Source organism: Muntiacus reevesi, chromosome 11, assembly GCF_963930625.1.
Source record: "Muntiacus reevesi chromosome 11, mMunRee1.1, whole genome shotgun sequence".
NCBI classification, from domain to species: Eukaryota; Metazoa; Chordata; class Mammalia; order Artiodactyla; family Cervidae; genus Muntiacus; species Muntiacus reevesi.
In genome coordinates this window covers 52,399,542-52,420,541 of record NC_089259.1, presented here as the reverse complement: position 1 = coordinate 52,420,541, position 21,000 = coordinate 52,399,542, and positions in this window count along the sequence as shown.

Sequence of the window (21,000 nt, the reverse complement as noted above, 5' to 3'; positions counted from 1 at the left end):
AAAAATAGCTAAAGCTTGTTTTTACCAATTTCGTATTCATTTGAAAAAAAAAACATACTAAGCTCATAAAACTGAAACTTCAGACACTAGCCCACATTCTTGGGTAAAGCAAGTGTCCTTTTCTCATTTTTGTTTATAGCAAGCAATTCTAGACTAAACTCCATTAAGTAGAGAGATTCTGAGGATCTTTTGCTGCACACAAACAGTATGTTCACTGTAAACACGATGAGGGTGGTAGGAAGTGGACATCACCAGAAATTGCACAAAAATGATACTGGCCACTACATATTTTGATGAAGCAGATCATTAGACCAACAAAAGTGAGAGATATTTGTAATACCTAGTGAGACAAGCTAAAAAAAAAAATGATACTACCTCATTTCTGATTTTGCAATATTGAATGATACACAGATTGATTTTTCAACCAGAAGTAGAAGCTCATTTAGAAGTTCTGCTTGAGGAGAAAAAAAACTGCATATATAATTGGTAAATGACCTACAGTGCTATCCACAGTCATTTTGGTTTTAACTTAATTCTCCATGTTTATAAAACTTTCAGACTGTTCCCTATGCAATAGAAAAGGGGTTTTATATTCCATAGCTTTCTGTTATATCATCATTATACCTTTGTTGGAATAGAAAATGTATGTGTGTAAGTGTGCAATATGTGATCTTTTCAATATGTATTATAACAAACCCCTTAAATTATTTAACTTCAGTCTTCAGTGGGTTTTCTCCAAAAGTATTTTCAAAAATCTAACCATTACCTATGTTTGAAGTATAAATGACTAGTCTTTGGTGCTCACTTTAGCATATCAGAAACATATCAATTTATGATTATAACTTACCCAACACATCTGGATTACTGGTTTCCTCTTTCAGGTTGATAAAAAGGAATTTGTTGACTGATTAAGGGCATCAAAGCTTTGTGCTGCTATAGGCTTATTTAAGCCCCAGAAAAAAACATCAGTCAGTTTCCCTTGACCTTGATAGATTTCTTATAGCTATGCTGGAGGACAGAGACCAGAGAGATGATTTTAAATATGTGTTTTGGAGAACTGAAGACTATCTACCACTGCAAGAATTACATTTCTGAGTTGGCTTTTAAAGTCAAATTATAATTTCAGAAGTCATATCAAACATAATCCCATAAATGACCTATTGGTTAAAAAGATCTTTCTTGGTCATTATAAGACTTATTAAAGAAAAAGAAAAAAATGGGAAGAAGGAAGGAAGAAAGGAAAGAAGAAAATGACCTTCTATGATTTTTTCCATTGACTTGTGGCGAGAAAGAATCCATGATGGGTATCGATTCCATAACAGCTTCAGTTGGTCCCCAAACTTCTGTCAATTTTCTGAGACTAAATGTGAGGAAAGAGGAGTGGAAATGAGGAGTGAATTTCATTTCAACAAATCTGTTTCTTCTGTTTCTAAAGGAGAATATTCAGCTTATACACGTATTATCAGACCCATTATGTTCTGCTGACATTTCCTTCAGAACAACATTGTTCTTATTGCAAATATACATCCAGGTGGTTGAATTCACCTATGCCTTGGGTATGTTGTTGCTTTCATTTTTCCAAAGGAAAATAAATTTTCCTAATTAGTAATAATGTTTAAAGTTACTGCTCAGTATTTAAAATCCTCTCTCAGTTTGAATTCCTTGTGAGAATCAATTTTATCTTTAATGGATGGTGCTATCTCCACAATTACACATCCCCCTCGCTGTTCCTCAGGCTTAGATTTTGAAGGTGAAGACAGGCATTGGTTTGTAGATGTTTTAGCTGACAGAATGAGGCAGAAAGGAATCCAGTGATATGTTAAGATAAAGCATGAGCTATAAGGGATGGTTAGAGAAGATATTCATGCCTTCATACATGAAAGATACACACTCTTAAAAAAGACACTGTTCCTCAGAGTCTGTTAGAAAAAAAAGCCAAAAGAAGCAGAATATCTTTATTATGAATTATATTGTATATTAATAGAAGTCTTCTAGACAAGCACAGATATAAATGAGCAACTCTACTTGATTTCCAATATGCTAAAAGCAAAAACTCAACACCCACAAAAGTACCAAATGAATACTATTTTTTGAAGTCAGCAGTTACTTCTATTGGTAGTGAAGACAACTTCAAATTAGTCATCACTGTTAAAGAACATATCAAAATACTGAACTGCTTAACTTTAAAAAACAGTGCCATTATTGCTATCAGTACCAATTTACTCCAAAAGTAAGGCAAATGGAAATGTACTTCAGTGATCAAATATCCCTGAATATCCCTGGATTGGGAAGATCCCCTGGAGAAGGAAATGGCAACCCACTTCAGTACTCTTGCCTGGAGAATCCCATGGACAGAGGAGCCTGATGGGCTACAGTCCATGGGGTCACAAAAGATTCAGACAGGACTTGAGATTAAACAATAACAACAACAAATATACAATAAACAGGAAGTAAATATTGGTAACCAGCAACAGAGAAAGAAATTTTACAAATTTTCTACCCTCAGAACCTACCTAGGGGTAGAAAAATTTCAGCTTCTTAGCATTTCAACTTAAGAAATTCAATGTCTATTTCAAATTTAAGAATCTAAAAAATTAGGAGTATTACAACCAAAGAAAACATCAATTCTATAGTAGGTAACTAGCTATATACATTTTTCAAAAAAGATTTAATCAAATCACAGTTTTAAGTACTACATTATATAAAGTAAGATAGGCAAAAAAAACTGCAGGTTAAAGTATTATGCAAAAGTATCTCACAAAAATAACACAATTCTGTTAATCGTACCACAGTTAAACATTATTGCAACAATGGCAAATAATAAAATATTTATTTGCAAAATAGCTCTCAATATCAGGAAATTAAATTTTTGTTTTTTCTAAAGCTGGACAAATGCTATAGAGACATAAATTTTCCTATTAAAGAACCTAATTTCTGTAATTCCGAGTTAGTTTTGAAATGTTCTAAGCATCACAATATTTTTGTATGCCTCGTATGGAACACTGAAAGGCAAGGTTTATAAAACAAAACTATTTTCATCTTTTTTGCATTTATTTTCAAAAAATTGAATTTGCTCTTGCCATTTTATTCCTTTTAAATTAGTGTGTCTCGAGAAAGATTTATATTCATGAAGAATCATTTGCCAGAAATCAAACGAGTAGAAGGAAACTTTACCAAACTGAAAAATGTAATATTTTGTTTAAGCAACTTATTCCTGCTTTATTAAGGTACAGTTGGCAAATATAAATTGTAAATATTTGAGGATTACAGAATGATAATTATATATATACATAGTGAAATTATTACAATTAAGCTAATTCACATATCCATCACCTCACGTAGTTACCATCTGTGTGTGTGTGTGTGTGTGTGTGTGTGTGTGTGTGTGTGTGTGTGTGTGTGTGTGTGTGTGTGTGTGGTGAGATCACATCAGATCTACTGAAGTGTTAACAAATTTCAGAATGCAATAAATGCAGTATTATTAACTATGGTCACCGTGCTATATATTAGATCCCTAGCTTTTATTCGCCTTAGAGTGTTTGTGTCCTTTCACCGAAATTTTCCTATTTCCCTCAGTCCCCAGCCCCTAGCAACCACCAGTCTACTCTTCACTTTGGAATGTGATGTTTTTAGATTCCCTGTAAAAGTGACATCATTAATATTTGCCTTTCCACGTTCATCTTATTTTACTTAGTATAATATCCTGTGGGTTCATCCATGTTGTTACATGGCCGGATTTTCCTTTTTTTAATGAATGAATAACATTCCATTTTTTATCTATGCCACATTTTCTTTATCCATCCATCTGCAGACAGACATTTAGGTTATTTCCTTCTCCTGGCTATTGGGAATAATACTGCAATAAACATTGGAGTGCAGATATCTCTTTGGGATACTTATTTCATTTCCCTTGGATATATGCCCAGAAGTGGGATTATTGGATGATATAATAGTTATATCTTACACTTTTTCTGAGGAAACTACATACTACATACTGTTTTTCATTGTGACTATACCAATTTCGGAGTAGGAAATGGCAGCACAGGCCAGTATTCTTGCCTGGAAAATTTCATGGAGAGAGGAACCTGGCAGATTGCAGTCCATGTGTCACAAATTTGGGCATGACTGAGCACACACACATACCAATTTACATTCCCAACAACAGTATACAAGGGTGGCATTCACCCTACACCCTTAACAGTATGTGCTACTTTTCCTTGTTTTGATAATAGCCAAGCTATATCTCATTGTGTTCTTGACTTGCATTTCCAGAATGATTAGCAATATAAAGAACAGTCTCATTCGCCTTTTGGCCATTTGTGTGTCTTCTTTGGAAAAATGTCAAATCAGATTCTTTGCTGATTTTCTTTTTATTGGATTATTTGGCTTTTTGCTCAGAGTTGTATGAAGTGCTTATGTATTTTGGATATGAACACCTTAGCAGAGATTATGCAAATATTTTCTCATTCCATATGTTATCTGTTCATTGTATTCTTTCTTTTTATGTGCAGAACCTCTTTAATTTTATATAATGCCACTTTTAACAGTATTCTTTGCTTTTGTTGCTGATGCTTTTGGAGCCACACCCCCCAAAAAATAATTACCAAAGCTAATGTCAAGGAGATTTCCCTATATTTTATTATAGGAGATTTATAATTTCAGGTTTCACATGTAAGCCCTTTTTTGACATTAGTAGGTTTTATTATTTTTTTATTTTTATTTGAGTATAGTCAGTTTATAATGTTGTGTTAGTTTCAGGTGTAGAGGAAAGTAAATCAGTTATACATACACACATTTCCACTCTTTTTCAGATGTTTTTCCTATATAGGCCATTACAGACTATTGAGCGGAATTCCCTGTGCTATTATATAGTAGGTCCTTATTAGTTATCTATTTTATATATAACAGTGTATATATGTCAATCCTAAACTCCCAATTTATCCCTCCTCCCCTTACCCCTGGTTACCATAAGTTTGTTTTCTAGATGTGTAATGTTATTTCTTTCTGGTAGATAAGTTCATTTGTACCCTTTTTTAGATTCTACATATAAGTAATATCATGTTTGTCTTTCTCTGACTTATTTCACTTAGTATGAAGAGTATGCTACTCTTCTTTATCCATTCCTCTGTTTCCATCAACATTTAAAAGGTGGCTTCCATGTCTGGGCTATTATAAATAGTGTTGCAATGAACATTGGGATATGTGTGTCTTTTTGAATCATGGTTTTCTCTGGGTATATGCCCAGGAGTGGGATTCCTGGATCATATGGTAGCTCTATTTTTAGTTTTTTAAGGAATCTCGGTACTGATCTCCGTAGTGGCTGTACCAGTTTATATCTGCATCAACAGTGTAGGAGGGTTCACATTTAAGTCTTTTATTTTGAGTTGATTTTTATGTATGGTGTTAGATAAGGGTCTAATTTCATCCTTTTGTATGTAGATATCCAAAACCAAATGGGGCTGTAACCAAGTTCCTAAGGGATGTGGCTATTTCCTGATTTGTATCCAGAACCAGTTTACCAGCTCTTCATCTGGGTGTGGGCTGACCTTAAATGATGTTTAATCTCAGCATCCTTGTCAAAGACAGTCAACCATATATGTGTGGATTTTTTCTGGACTCCATTCTATTCTATTACCACACTACTTTGATTACTATACATTTGTAATATAGTACAAACTTAAAATAATTATTGACAGGTAAGTACTTCCCCTTGACATTTTGTTAGTTTTCTCACTGCTTTGTAGTTCCTTTGACCCTTTATTCTCTTGCTATCTTCATCTGTAATTTGATGGGGGTTTGAGGTTTTTGCTTTAATTCCTTTATCTTTATCTTCTTTATATCTATCACAAATTTTCTTTTTGGTTATCATGAGACTTACATAAGATATCCTACAACAGTATATTTTAAGCTGAAAACAACTTACCTTTGCACAAAAAACTCTGCCCTTTTACTTCTATCCACCATGTTTTATGTTATTAATGTTACTACTTACATCTCTTTACAATGTGCATCCAGGGGCTAGAGAGGGGCTAGAGCCAGGCCACGGAATGTTTCAGGGTGCATAGCTGAGACTGAGGTTGTTGAGCCTGTTACCCAAGGCACAGGCTGGTGTGGCTCCTCCCAGGTCCCTTCGTGGATCATGCTGGTGGCAGAACCAAAGTAAGGGTTGTGACTATTTGCTGGTCTGTAGCCAGAGCCACAGTCCACAAGCCTGTCATCTGGGTGTGGGCCAGCCCTAAATGATGCTCTTCTGTCTTGGGCTCCACTACGGTTTCACAACTCCCTACCTGTATCCCAAAGCTCCCACAAAGGCACTCTTGTTCATGGAAGACTGCCAAATTGTTGTTGGAGTGGAGGAATATGAGCAGGGAATCTTCTATCCTGCCATCTTACTGATGTCCTAGTCAAGCAATTTTTAAAAAGCATGTCTAAATAAAACAAAATAGAACTTCATATTTTAGTACATGCCGATTTTTTTTCTCTCAATAAACTCAGTGAAAGTGCAAATAGATTTAAGCTGAAATCACCTTATTCTTCTCTATATACCACCCAGTCATAAGATACACCAAGTTTGGGGAAATTAGATTAAATATGTTAACAACTGGATAAATCTTCTCCAAGTACTAGAGATGTAGTATTATAAAAAAATTACGCTTCTTAACTTCTGTCCATAGTCAACAAGCCTGGAGCCAAGGAAGAAGTTATGGTATTTACTTCATTGCTACTCATCTATGTCTTTTGGACAGTGATACACATATTCACATGTTTTCCTTGTTTGTTTAACTGGATACTAAATAACATTTAAAAGCAAATAAAAAATAAATTGAGAAAAGATGCTTCAAATCATTGTGTAATTGAACACAGAAGTTGCTGTTGTGATTTCTTAGTTAAAACTGTAAAATCAAACAAGTGCGGTGTGATCATCTTTATTTTACCCTTTGCGAGAAACTGAGAGCCTTAACTCCAGTTGCACTAAGAAAACATTTTAAATGTTGTCACCATGCCAAAGCAGCAACCAGAACAGTTCTGTCTATAGTCTCAGGCCAGGGAGCATTTTCCATTTCATAACTTGTTCCCCAGATGTATGATCATACCTCATATACACAGAAAACAGAACAATAAGCCCTTAAATATGCTCCAAGACATTTTTTCACAAGGGCAGGTTTACAAGATAGCATGTCTGCTTAAAGAATTATTCTCTTGCTTTCTGTTTATTCTCAAATTAGCCATTTCCCATAAAATTAAACACATGAAAATACCTCTCACATGGTCAGTTTATTTGGAAATCCTTTCTCTGTGTTTGGACACTAAGTTTTCACAAGCTCAAACTTCAACTGGGCTTTAATATTTTTTCTCTGTAAGCATTTTTGCTGATAGCAAATTTGCTAGAAGGCTTTCTCTTTGTTGCTGGAATAAAACAGCTGACTATGTGTCCAAAATAATGAAAAACTTGCCACTCCATAGCTCCTTTAGTTAAGGCTACAAAGTGGGTAACTTTATCACAGTCTCATAGATAGATTATGGATTCATGGACAATGCAGACATCCTGGAAATCTAGTTAACATGTTTCTGAAAATAGTGCACATGAAAGAATCCAGATCTACATTAAATCTTCTTAGAGCAATCTTCATCCAGACTAGCAGAAACCATTCCTGCCAAGGAAGAAATATCTTCAAGATTCATAAAAATTTATTTTCTTTAAGAAAACTATTGTAACAGCAAAATATCAAATCCAAGAAAATAGTATTTACCCTGGTGGCTTAGACGATAAAGAATCTGCCCGCAATGCTGGAAACCCACGTTTGATCCCTGGGTTGGGAAGGCCCCTGGAGAAGGGAATGGCTACCCACTCCAGTATTCTTGCCTGGAGAATCTCATGGACAGAGGAGCCTGGCAGGCTACAGTCCATGGGGTCACAAAAAGCAACTAACACTTTCACTTTATACTTTCAATGAGTGGTATCTTTTGGAAACTTTTGAATACAATTAAGAATCAACCATGTTGCTCAACTGCATAGTTTCCACTCATGTAACAAAGTGAATGCTACCTTCCTTGAGTTGTACAATATGTGGTTACTAAAATAACTTCATTTTCAGGAAAAAAATTTAAATAAATAGCAGTTTCCTCTCAACAATTGTGCATTGTGGATGGAAATGTTCTGAAATATATATACACTTCCAAGTTATGGTTGATATTATTATATTTTAAAGTCCAAATGTCACATTTCAATGAAGCTAAGTATTTAAAGTTAGGAGTACAAGTGTGTGATTTGTTATTAATAATTGAGTGATACAAAGAGCAGTGAGCTAGAGTACATTGGTGAATATTTGTTTGCCTAGATCCCTGCCCTTCAGTAACAGTACCTAAATATCTCTTGTGGATCCTTACTTGTTTCAGTGCATAGGTCCTTGCTCCTGGATCCAGAGCTGGGCATAGTCATAGGTTTGCAGGCATCCTTTACTTGCAGAAAGGGAGAAACCACTTTAGAATAGAGCAGTGAAAGTGAAAATCTCTCAGTCATGTCCAACTCTTTGTGACCCCATGGATTCTACAGTCTGTGGAATTCTCCAGGCCAGAATGCTGGAGTGGGTAGCCTTTCCCTTCCCCAGGGGATCTTCCAAACCCAGGGATCAAACGCACGTCTCCTGCATTGCAGGTGGATTCTTTACCAGCTGAGCCACAAGGGAAGCCCAAAAATACTGGAGTGGGTAGCCTATCCCTTCTCCAGCAGATCTTCCCAACCCAGAAATCAAATCAGGGTCTCCTGCATTGCAGGCGGATTCTTTACCTGTTTAGCTATGGGGGAATCTCTATTCATAGGATAGAGCGGTGGTTCTCTAAATGTAGTCCTCAGAGCAGCAGTGTCATAATCACACAGTGTCACATATGACACAGTGTCATAATCTGTGTGAGAGACACAGATCCCTAGACTCTGGCCCAGACATACTGAAATAAAAACTCTGGCTGTGAGACCCAGCCATCTACCCATGCTGTTACATTTTTGCCAACATGACTTTATTCCCCAGGTTCTCTGTCCTTGCAACGTTATTACCCTTTTGATGAATGCTTGAGTTTGATCCTTTCCTCAAGGACTAAATCCAAAAGTTTTCTCTTCTGTGATGTCATTCTTGAGTGTGTTTATTCATTATCTTCTTTGAATTTCATGTTCACTTATATGTGCCTCTTCCAGGCATTTAAAAATGTCTTATTATTTCTGTGCATATTTCATTTATCCCATTAGTTTAAAACTACTCACAGAACAAAAAGACCTATCCATGATTGTTACCCCAAACATATGTACTGATGAATGAATGAATATACAGAGTTCAAAACAAAGTAAGGTGGATGGATGAATTAGAATACTTGAAAAGAAACTTTTTTAGGCACAAAATAATTTGAAAAATCCTTTTAAAAATCCCACTCAGTATTCCTCTCTAATACCCTTAATAGATTAAAAGTTTACAAGACTAGTTAATGCATTCAGCTTCTTCTGAAATATATTTTATATTTTTAGGTTGTTAAATAATGGAGTTTTAATTTGCCACCCATTTTCCATTAATGGTGAATATATCTTTGGCCTTAGAATATAATCCAAACTGAAACAAAAAGAACCCTGGATGGGGGGTTTCCCTGGCGGTCCAGTGGTTACAACTTCACCTTACAATGTAGGGAGTATGGGTTCAATCCCTGGTCAGGGAGCAAAAATCCCACGTACCTTGTGGCCAAAAACATAAAAGAGAATTAATATTGTAATAAATTCAATAAAGGCTTTTTAAAAGGTCATTATTTTTGAAAATCTCAAAGAAATAAGTAAAGAACCTTGGGCAAAACTGATATTAACTTCAAGAATGAGCTTCTATATCCATAAACAAATTACCTAACCCTCTGAACCTCACCTTTTCCTCAGAATGATTAACATATCTCTCCAAGATTTAAAATGTTATGGTTTATATTTGTGTTATTGTGTGGCTAATGAATGAGGCAAGTAAATACATATGCTGAAATTTAGAGTACTGCAGTAGTTGTATATTTTCCATAGAATTGAAGATTTCTGGGATTGCATTAAATACTATAATTGAAGCCATCTAATAATTGAATAAATATCTCAGAGTTGTGGCGGTACTAGTAGATCAAGTTACAAGGAGCACTAAAGAAAGGATATTGAGTCAGACGTTGTCTTTCCAAAACTAAAACTTTTTGCTATAATTTAAATCAGTAGGACTCATAGCATAATGACTTCTGGAAACCATTAAGAAGCAAAGGATTCGCGTCGGGACCGGGGTCCGGTGCGGAGAGCCCTTCCTCCCGGGACACGGGGCGCGGCCGGAAAGGCGTTCGCCCCCTCGCCCGTCACGCACCGCACGTTCGTGGGGAACCTGGTGCTAAACCATTCGTAGACGACCTGCTTCTGGGTCGGGGTTTCGTACGTAGCAGAGAAACTCCCTCGCTGCGATCTATTGAAAGTCAGCCCTCGACACAAGGGTTTGTAAAAAAAAAAGAAAAGAAAACAATTTAAAAAAAAAAAAGAAGCAAAGGATTATTTGAGTTGTATAATAATCTTTGTTAGTCTGAAATTATGAAAGGTTCTAGAACATCTTCTTCTGGATGAGGCTGAACCAATCATAATATGAATTTGATTGTATATATGCTAGTATATTTTAAGAGGAAAAAAGATTAGCTTCCATATTACAGATACAGGTGGAAATTGGATATGAATTCTGACTGATGACCTTGGCATGTTAAAACCTGGAGTTATTTGAAAAAAAAAAAATACGAGAAACCCTTAAAGAAAAATATAACATGTGGAAACAATGTCAAATTCCATGAAGGAAAGGGTTAGGAAGAGGGGTTGGGTGGCTAACTGTTTGCCTGGAAACATAATTATTGCGTTTAGGAAGGAGGGGGGAAGTTATGCCTTATTTTTCCTTTTACATTCATTTGTTAATTGTTCAAAAATGTTTAACACCAATATTGTTCCAAGCACTGAGCTAGGAACTGAGGATACAAAAATGAAAGATATGGAAAGAAATCCCATGTCCTTGATAAAGTTAATATGTTATAGAATGTTTATTTTTTAGAGTTTCTAAAGTCTCAAGGTTTGGAAAATTTGTGGAACTATCAAAGCCAAGATTGTGGACTCCAAGTGGATATAGTATAAACAAATTGTACTGTACTTACAAAGGAATCCTAATTACTTGTTTCTATCATTCAAGGGGAGGCCTAGTAACAAAAAAAATTTTTTAAATAGACAACATGTGACTCAATTAGCCTGCTTTCTCAAGGTCCTCACTGCCCTTGGAACACCTAGCATGAACTACAAAGCTCTTTTTGATCCTGTTCCTGCCTCTTAGCTAAGTCTACTCTTTACACACTGCATGCAACAGGCTACTTACAATTTATATTTCTCAAATTAGTTTATTTTTTTGTGATTTTATGGAAACTGTTCCATTGTTTAAATGCTTTCCTCTCACAGAGTTACAAAATCCTTACTTACCCTGAAAAGGATTCTCTTTAGGATAACAATGGAATGAAAGGGAACATCATAATTCTAAGGATAGAAACAAAAGCCTACAACCAACTTCTAACTTAATGGTGAAATACGGCAATCTTTTCTACTCTGAGACTGGCAAAGAGATAGCTGTATGGGACAAACAGCCAGTGCTTTAAAACAAGAAGAAGAAAAAAATCCTGTCGTTATTCACAGCTGATTATACCTAGAAAATCCAAGTAAATCTACAGAAAATCTATTGGAATTATGAAGTGAAACTAAGTGAATCAATACGATAAGACATGTATTTCTCTTTACCTGCCTAAAATCAGAAAATAATTTTTTTTTTAAAAATCATTTAAAATCATAGTTAGATATTAAGTGGGCTTCCCATGTGGTGCTAGTGGCAAAAAACTTGCCTGTCAATGCAAGAGACATGAGACATGGGTTTGGTCCGTGAGTCGGGAAGATTCCCTGGAGGAGGGCATGGCAACCCACTCAAGTATTCTTGTCTAGAGAATCCCATGGACAAATGAGCCTGGTGGGCTACAGTCCATGGGTTTTCAAAAAGTTGGACATGACTGTAGTGACTTACCACACGTGCACAGATGCTAAATATCTAATTAGGATCTACAACATGCCCAGTCCCTCCATGGAAAAATTAAATCAACTTTGCTAGAAAAGTTAAAGAAGAATTAAATAAAAAGATGTACGATGTTCATGAATTGAAAGACTCAGTGTAAAAATACCAGTTATTTCCACATTGTTCCATGGAATCAGTGCAATTGAAATAATCACAGCAGATCTGTGTATTAGTGTGAAAACTAACCAGTTTACTTGGTGTGTTCATTCCAGAAATTCATTAAGCTGCACATATAATCTGTGTACTCTTCTACATATGTATTATACTTCAGTATTTTAAAACCTAAAATACATGTATTTCTCAGGGGAAAAAAAGTATTTTTTTTATTCATAATTTTTCTCTATGAATACTTCTTTTTTTCAATCATGCAGAGGGTTTCAGCTTCTTACATCTTTATTATAGCAGTTTCTAAACAAAGTGTGGAACATAGTCTTTTTTCAGGCCTGCTCTGAAATCAGATTAGGTGAGATATATATTTTTGGCATTTATGAATGAGAACAAAAAGAACATATGAGATAAACATGTTCTGAGAGAGTCATTGACTTGTTGAAAGCTCGTAAGACAAATGTTCCCATTTTATATAATACTTTTCCCAACTTTAAACCTGTCCATTCGATAAATTGTTGAATTTAACTACTAAGTATTTTGCAATCTGGTCTCCTGGGAGAATTTTAGGCAAATAACCAATAATCCCAATTTAAATATATGAATTTGTCAAAATTTAGTCTAGCTATCAGGTATGGTTATCTTGTGCTTTGAGATTTAGATCATGTTGGCTCAAGTCCTTATAACAAGTGTTATAGGATATCCAATGTCCTAGGTAAGTTTTCTATCAAAGTTCTGAGAAATCATATTTTCACCTCCTTTCCTGCTCTTTTTGGCTAAGTTACTTTAGTGCCTTGAGTGCTATGGTTGTTTTTTCTTCTCTGGTCTGCATTTTTCAATCTCATTAGCTGCATTAACTTTGCATACACATAATACACTCATTTTGTTTTAAATGACTAACTGTGATATCTTGGTAAAATTTGTATTAAGCTTTAAAAAATTATGTGAATGTGTCTCTTTGTCTCTTCCAAAAAGATATTGGGGCTCAACCTGGGTCAGTAAGATCAGATGCTCTAAGTAAAATAAAGGCCGTGTTACTAATGCTTACTATGCTTTTCATCTCTACTCAGCGTTTGTAAAGAGTGTTGATAATCACATGAAAAATATTCTCTAACTATACATTTTCCTCTTCAAAATACCACATTCAACATATCATTTATGATTTAGGATGGAAATAACCACTATTTATGATGAGAACAAAGCCCCAGTTAATTTCACATTCAATATTTCATGTAACTATCATGTTCACATATAACTAGTGCATTTATCAGAATTAGAATTCTTTAATCTATTTTTTAACAGCAATCTCAGCTCACTTGGATTATTAATTCAATCTCTAAATTTAATTTAGAGATTTGTTGAATTTAGAGAATAAAATTTATCATAATGAAATATATCAGTAATTTGGTTAAAATTCTGTCCAATCACCAAAGGAAACTTTACAAGAACACTCAAGTTAATTGTTGATCTCCAGATATAACTTCTTTTTAAAAGTAAATGTCTTTTAGGGTGGCCTCTTCCAGAAAGTAAATAAGGACATTAAACCTGGCCCATAGTAGAATTTAACTATCTTCCTTAAAGATGGTGTTTCCTACAAATGTTTTAAATGAACACATGTGAAAAACATATTTAAAATATGAAAATAAGAAAAAGTAAAATCAGATAAATAGTAAAATTCTCTAGTTGATCTATTTATATCATTATTATTCCCAGCTTTCCGTGTTTGAATTTCTTACCAATCACATTTAATATACATAAAATTGGTAAATGCATGCTTAAGTCTTAAGTGAAAGACACTCAGTCGTGTCCAACTCTTTGCAACCCCATGGATTATACAGTCCATGGAATTCTCTAGGCCAGAATACTGGAGTGGATAACCTTCCCCTTCTCCAAGGCATCTTCCCAACCAAGGGATTGAACCAACCAATCCCTCATTGCACCAGATTCTTTACTAGCTGAGCCACAAACCCAAATGCCTGCTGGTATATAGAAAAAGTGAGAAACATTGAAAACTTACAGAACAATGTATTCTGGACCTTAAGAAGAAATGAGATTGTTTACTTGACCACTTTATAATCTGCCTATGCTTATAAGGTATTCAACAGACTAGTAATCTTTCCGGATTCCTCTCAAAACAACTCTCCCAAGAATGATGTCTTAAAGGAGATCTGTCTCACTGTTTTCTTCTCTTCCTCCTCCTTCTCTTCCGTCTTCTTCACCTTCTTCAATTTTTCTAATCTACTCCACAATTAGCTGAGATTAGTAATTAACAAGCCTTAACTCGCTGAGATTAGTAATTAACAAGCCTTAACTCAGCTTTCTCAGGCAAGCATCTAACAAAATACAGAGAAAAATGATTAGAATACCCCAAATTACTCACTCACACTTAGCTATCCGCTTATCCCCATCATTGACCAGATTCAAATAGATTCTCCAGGATCTAACACTTGGGGAAATTCCACAGAAGCTACAAAGGAAGCAGCATGAAGCTTCAATACACACAAAGAAACCACTGTTACAGTAAATCCATACCTAATACACACTTCACCCAGCTCCATGTAGTGGACAGGTTTCAGTCATTTATTCAGTGCAATATTGTTTAGAAACAACAGCAGCAGCAGTAGCAAGAATAGCAGCTTTATATTATTTACACCAAAATATTCAAAAATATAAGTACGGCAATTGTGATTATAAAGGAAAAGAAAATTACAGCAAAGAGCAAAATGAAACCTGGTAAAGTTTTATTAAAATTCAACAAAATTGGCTTTAAGGCACAATCTTTACTTAAAGGGTCGTATGATAATGGCATTTATTTGAATATCACAAGAATATGTAATAGTTATAAATGTATTCGTACCTAACGTGATTTAAAATATAGAAGTCAGTAAAACTAAAAGATTTAGCCAAATCTATAATAACAATAACAGTAAAAAAATTTGCTAAATAATTGCTAGAATACATAAAAAATAGATAAAGATACAGAAGTTGTGTACAGCGTATTTTTAAATATATCCCCTGGAATATATAGAATGCTACCTTTAAAAAATTCAGATATACATGTAAGAAACTTTTGCAATAATGACCAATGGTAGGCATTAAAATGAGTCTTAAAAAATGTCAAATGGATTCATGTTTATGTATTGTTGAGACCCTTCACTCTTCACCTGAAATTATCAAAACATTGTTAATCAGCAATACCCCAATACAAAATAAAAAGTTTTAAAAAATAAAACTCAAAAGAATGCCAAAAGATTAAAGTAATACAGAATTTTCTCTGACCATAATTCATTGTATTTGAAATAGCAAAGCAAAAACATAATAGAAAATGCCATGTATATTAACATAAAAGTATTTTTCTAGATCACTCAAATATTTTAGAAAGTATCATAGTAGACAGTAATAGTTTTGAAATAAATGATAATAAAATGCTACATACCAGCAGTTATTCAGTGTACTGAAGCAGTACTTAGAACACCTACATTTTTAAATGCATTTGCCAGATTAGACAAAAAGCTGACACTAACAGTAACTCTGTATCTGAATTATAGATTAAACAATAAAAATTGAAAAATATAATAAGAGCAGAAATTAGTAACATAGAAAATAAAACAGATAATCAAGAGAGAAAAAGCTGTTTCTTAGAAGGTCATAAAATTGATAAATCTCTGGCTTCCCAGATAAATCCCTGACTCAGCAGAAAAAAATCCACCTGCAATGAAGGACGTGTGGGTTCCATCACGGGGTCAGGAAGATTCCCTGGAGAAAGAAATGGCAACCCACTCCAGTATTCTTGAATTGCAAATATTGGCACCAGTAAGTTTTTGGTTTTATTGAGATCACTAGCTGCAGTCATTCTTTTCCAGATTTTTAAAAAATGGTGTATTTCTGTATTTTCATAACTAAAAAGAAAATAACATTTTTCTATTTTACATCTAGAGATTCCCAGGTGGCTCAGTGATAAAGAATCCACCTGCCAAGCAGGAGACAAGGGTTCAGTCCCTGGGTTGGAAGATCCTCTGGAGAAGGCAATGGCAACCCACTCCAGTATTCTTGCCTGGGAAATCCTATGGACAGAGAAGCCTGGTGGCCTATAGTCCATAGGGTCACAAAAGTGTCAGACACAACTTAGCAAGTAACAACACAAGACTTCTAGAGAAGTGTTTTAAAGAAATGAAGCAAGTCATCAAAAGCCAATACCAATTATCAAACATGTAAAAGATGAGAGAATGTTATAAGCAATTATAGCCAACAAATTTGAAATGTGCAAACTACTAGAAAAATAGAAATTACCAAGCTCATATCAAAGAGAAAAAACTGAATAATCTTATAAATTCTTTAGCTAATTATATTATTTTGTTGTGTAACTCTTCTCTTTAATTCTTTTGTAATTGTTAAGCATTTTTCAGCCATAATAATAAGCTAAATATCTCTGTGTCTATAAATAGTCTGTGTAATTTGACATTTAATGAAGAAAAAGAAGAGTAAAGACTATAAAGAAACCTATGGAAAGAATGTAAATGATACCATAATCAATAATAGAAAAGACATCTTGAGATGCATGTTGTACAATATTTTTATTGTTATAAATTTATAAACTGTGAGTCTTCAAATGGAAAACTTGCCACAAAATGCATTAGCCATAAAATTTCATGTAGTAAAAAAAAAAAAAAAAATCAGCTTCATGTAGTAGCTCTCATGTGATGGTGCCCATCTGTTCCCAAAGTAAAGAAATTCTTTCTTATAAATAATAAGAAAACTTTTCAAGATAAGTAGGAATAGGAACTGAAACTCCTGGTAACATTGAGTTCTTATTACCTGATTTATCTAAACTCAAGTTATAAATCTACATACTTTATATGAATACATAAGCATGTAGAAGACTGCTTAGATACAGTCTACCTTTATTTTGTTATGTGTGTGTTTGTAGTGGTACTGCTGAATGAATTTGGTACAGAAAGAAAAGGAGGAGGAGGGAGTAAATTAAAGAAAAAATAAAACTTTAAAAATAGGCAACCATATATGACCTAACTCATTTAAAATAATAAATGTGCATGAATTGGTTTAAAAATAGAAGCTGATATGCCATAGTCAGTGAACTACAAAGAATTTTAAAGGAATCTGTAGATTATGATTATGAATATTTGAATAAAAATTCCATAATATCTAAAGGTATACATTTTTTACAAGAGAAACTTTTCAAAGACATAAACCTGTTAGCACTGGATTGATCTGAAATGGGAAATAGAAAGGGGAAATCAGATAAAAGATAAACTGTAGCTGTCTGTGTTTGCGTGCAAAGTTGCTTCATTTGTGTCCAAATCTTTGTAACCCTATTGACTATAGTCTGCCATGTTCTTCTGTCCATGGAATTTTCCAGGCAAGAATAACTGGAGTGGGTTGCCATTCCCTCCTCCAGGGGATATTCCCTACCCTGGGATTGAACCCACAACTTGTTAAGTCTCCTGCATTAGCAGGCAGGTTCTTTACCTCTAGAGCCACCTGGGAAACCCAAACTGTGGTCACCTGTGTTTATTTTCTTGTTTTAATTTTGTATTTTCATATTTAACACATTAAAAAATACATATTTTAATTTAATTATGTCCTGTTATGGTTTTCAGGTTAAATGTCATATAAATGATTTTTTAAATAAATAATTGGACAGAACTGAATTTGAGTCATGGTTGCTCATTAGTTAATGCTTTGGGAGGTAACTAATCACTTTGTGTCTAAGTTTCCTCATCAGTAAAATGATCCTAAGAGTAGCACCATATTGAATTATAGAATAGTTGAGACATGACATGTGAAAATCATAAAATAGAACATGGCAGCTAGTGGTCCGTTACTAGTCAGTAGCAAATTTTATCCTCTTTGTATAGAGGAGAAAGGGTTTTCCCTGGTAGTTCAGTGGTAAAGAACCCACCTGCCACTGCAGGAGACTCAAATTCAGTCCCTGGGTATGGAAGATGCCCTGGAGAAGGAAATGGTAACCCACTCCAATGTTCTTGCCTGGGAAATCCCATGACAGAGGAGCCTGGCAGGCTGCAGTCCATGGGGTCTCAAAAGGACTGGACATGACTTAGTAACTAAGCAACAGCGAATAGAGGAAAAACCTTTTAAGGTGATTTAATCAACTCAGATCTTGGAGGCAGCCATCATTCTCATTCTCACACCAATTTATAGTCATTTGAAGAAATAACTAAAAATATCCAGTTTATTACAGAAAAAGATTACATAACTTGTCATGAGAACCAAATATAAACAGGGGAGACTATCCCCAACTTGGGGCAGCCTATTAGGTCTTTAAATTTAAAACATTTAATCATCAGTCTAAATGAAGACAGAAGCAGTAAACTTATCAGACAACATTCAGTGGACTTCTGAAAGTTTAACCCACCTTCTTGAGAATTGCAGACCAGTTTTGACACCCATTAACCAGTAGCTCAGTCCACTAGAGAAGCAGGGGTTGGACAGAACCAGCAGTGTATTTTCTTCCTCAAGAAAACCAGAGTTGAGGAAACATGTTCTAACATTATCTGGTAGTTTTCACACGCAGTACAGGAGAAACTCTTTCACCAAAATTAATCTTAAGGCAAATTGCAATACATAAAATTATTTAATACTAACATGAATGACTCAGAAGCACAGACAAAGGTTTACCCTCAGCCACAATAACATTGTTGTTATTTAGTCTCTAAGTTGTACCCAACGTTTTGAGACCCCATGGACTATAGCCCTCCAGGCTCTTCTGTCCATGGGATTTACCAGGGAAGAATACTGGAATGTGTTGCCATTTCCTTCTCCAGCGGATCTTCCAGGACCAGGAATCGAACCGGGTCTCCTGCATCGCAGACAGATCCTTTACCATTGAGACCCCAGGGAAACCCCACATCTCATTCAGTTCACTTCAGTTCAGTTGCTCGTTCATGTCCAAATCATTGCGACCCCATAGACTGCACCATGCCAGGCCTCCCTGTCCATCACTAACTCTGGAGTTTACTCAAACTCATGTCCATTGAGTCGGATATGCCATCCAACCATCTCATCTGTCATCCCCTTCTCCTCCCACCTTCAATCTTTCCCAGCATCGGGGTCTTTTCAAATGAGTGAATTCTTCACATGAGGTGGCCAAAGTATGGGAGTTTCAGCTTCAGCATCAGTCCAATGAATATTCAGGACTGATTTCTTTTAGGATGGACTGATAGGATCTCCTAGCAGTTCAAGGGACTCTCAAGAGTCTTCTCCAACACCACAGTTCAAAAGCATCAATTCTTTGTTGCTCAGCTTTCTTCATAGTCCAACTCTCACATCCATACATGACCACTGGAAAAACCATAGCCTTGACTAGATGGATCTTTTTTGGCAAAGTAATGTCTCTGCTTTTTAATATGCTATCTAGGTTGGTCATAACTTTCCTTCCAAGCAATAAGCCTCTTTTAATTTCATGGCTGCAATCACCATCTGCAGTGATTTTGGAGCCCCCAAAAATAAAGTCTGACACTGTTTCCACCGTTTCCCCATCTATTTGCCATGAAGTGATGGGACCAGATGCCATGATCTTAGTTTTCTGAATGTTGAGCTTTAAGCCAATTTTTTCACTCTCCTCTTTCACTTTCATCAACAGGCTTTTTAGTTCCTCTTCACTTTCTGCCATAAGGGTGGTGTCATCTGCATATCTGAGATTATTGATATTTCTCCCAGCAATCTTGATTCCAGCTTGTGCTTCATCTAGCCCAGCGTTTCTCAACCTTCCCCTATTTGGAACCAGTCTGTTGTTCCATGTCCAGTTCTAACTGTTGCTTCCTCACCTGCATATAGATTTCTCAGGAGGCAGGTCAGGTGGTTTGGTATTCCCATCTTTTTCAGAATTTTCCACAGTTTATCGTAATCCACAAAGTCAAAAACTTTAGCATAGTCAATAGAACAGAAATAGATGCTTTTCTGGAACTCTCTTGCTCTCTCAATGATCCAGAAGATGTTGGCAATTTGATCTTTGGTTCCTCGGCCTCTTCTAAATCAAGCTTGAACATCTGGAAGTTCATGGTTCATGTACTGTTGAAGCCTGGCTTGGAGAATTTTGAGCATAATTACTTTCCTAGACTGTGAAATAAGTGCAATTGTGCAGCAGTTTGAACAATCTTTGGCATTGCCTTTCTTTGGGATTGGAATGAAAACTGACCTTTTCCAGTCCTGTGGCCACTGCTGAGTTTTCCAAATTTGCTGGCACATTGAGTGCAGCACCTTAACTGCATCACCTTTTAGGATTTGAAATAGCTCAACTGGAATTCTATCACCTCCACTGCCTTGTCCATAGTGATGTTTCCTAAGGCCCACTTGACTTCACATTCCAGCATGTCTAGCTCTAGATGAGTGATCGCACCATCGTGATTATCTGGGTCGTGAAAATCTTTTTTGTACAGTTCTTCTGTATTCTTGCCACCTCTTCTTAATATATTCTACTTCTGTTAGTTCCATACCATTTTTGTCATTTGTTGTGCCCATCTTTGGATGAAATGTTCCCTTGGTATTTCTAATTTTCTTGAAGAGATCTCTAGTCTTTCCCATTCTATTGTTTTCCTCTATTTCTTTGCATTGATCAGTGAGGAAGGCTTTCTTATCTCTCCTTGCTATTTTTTTGGAACTCTGCATTCAAATGGGTATATCTTTCCTTTTCTCCTTTGCCTTTCACTTCTTTTCTTTTCACAGCCATTTGTAAGGACTCCTCAGACAACCATTTTGCTTTTTTGCGCTTCTTTTTCTTGGGGAC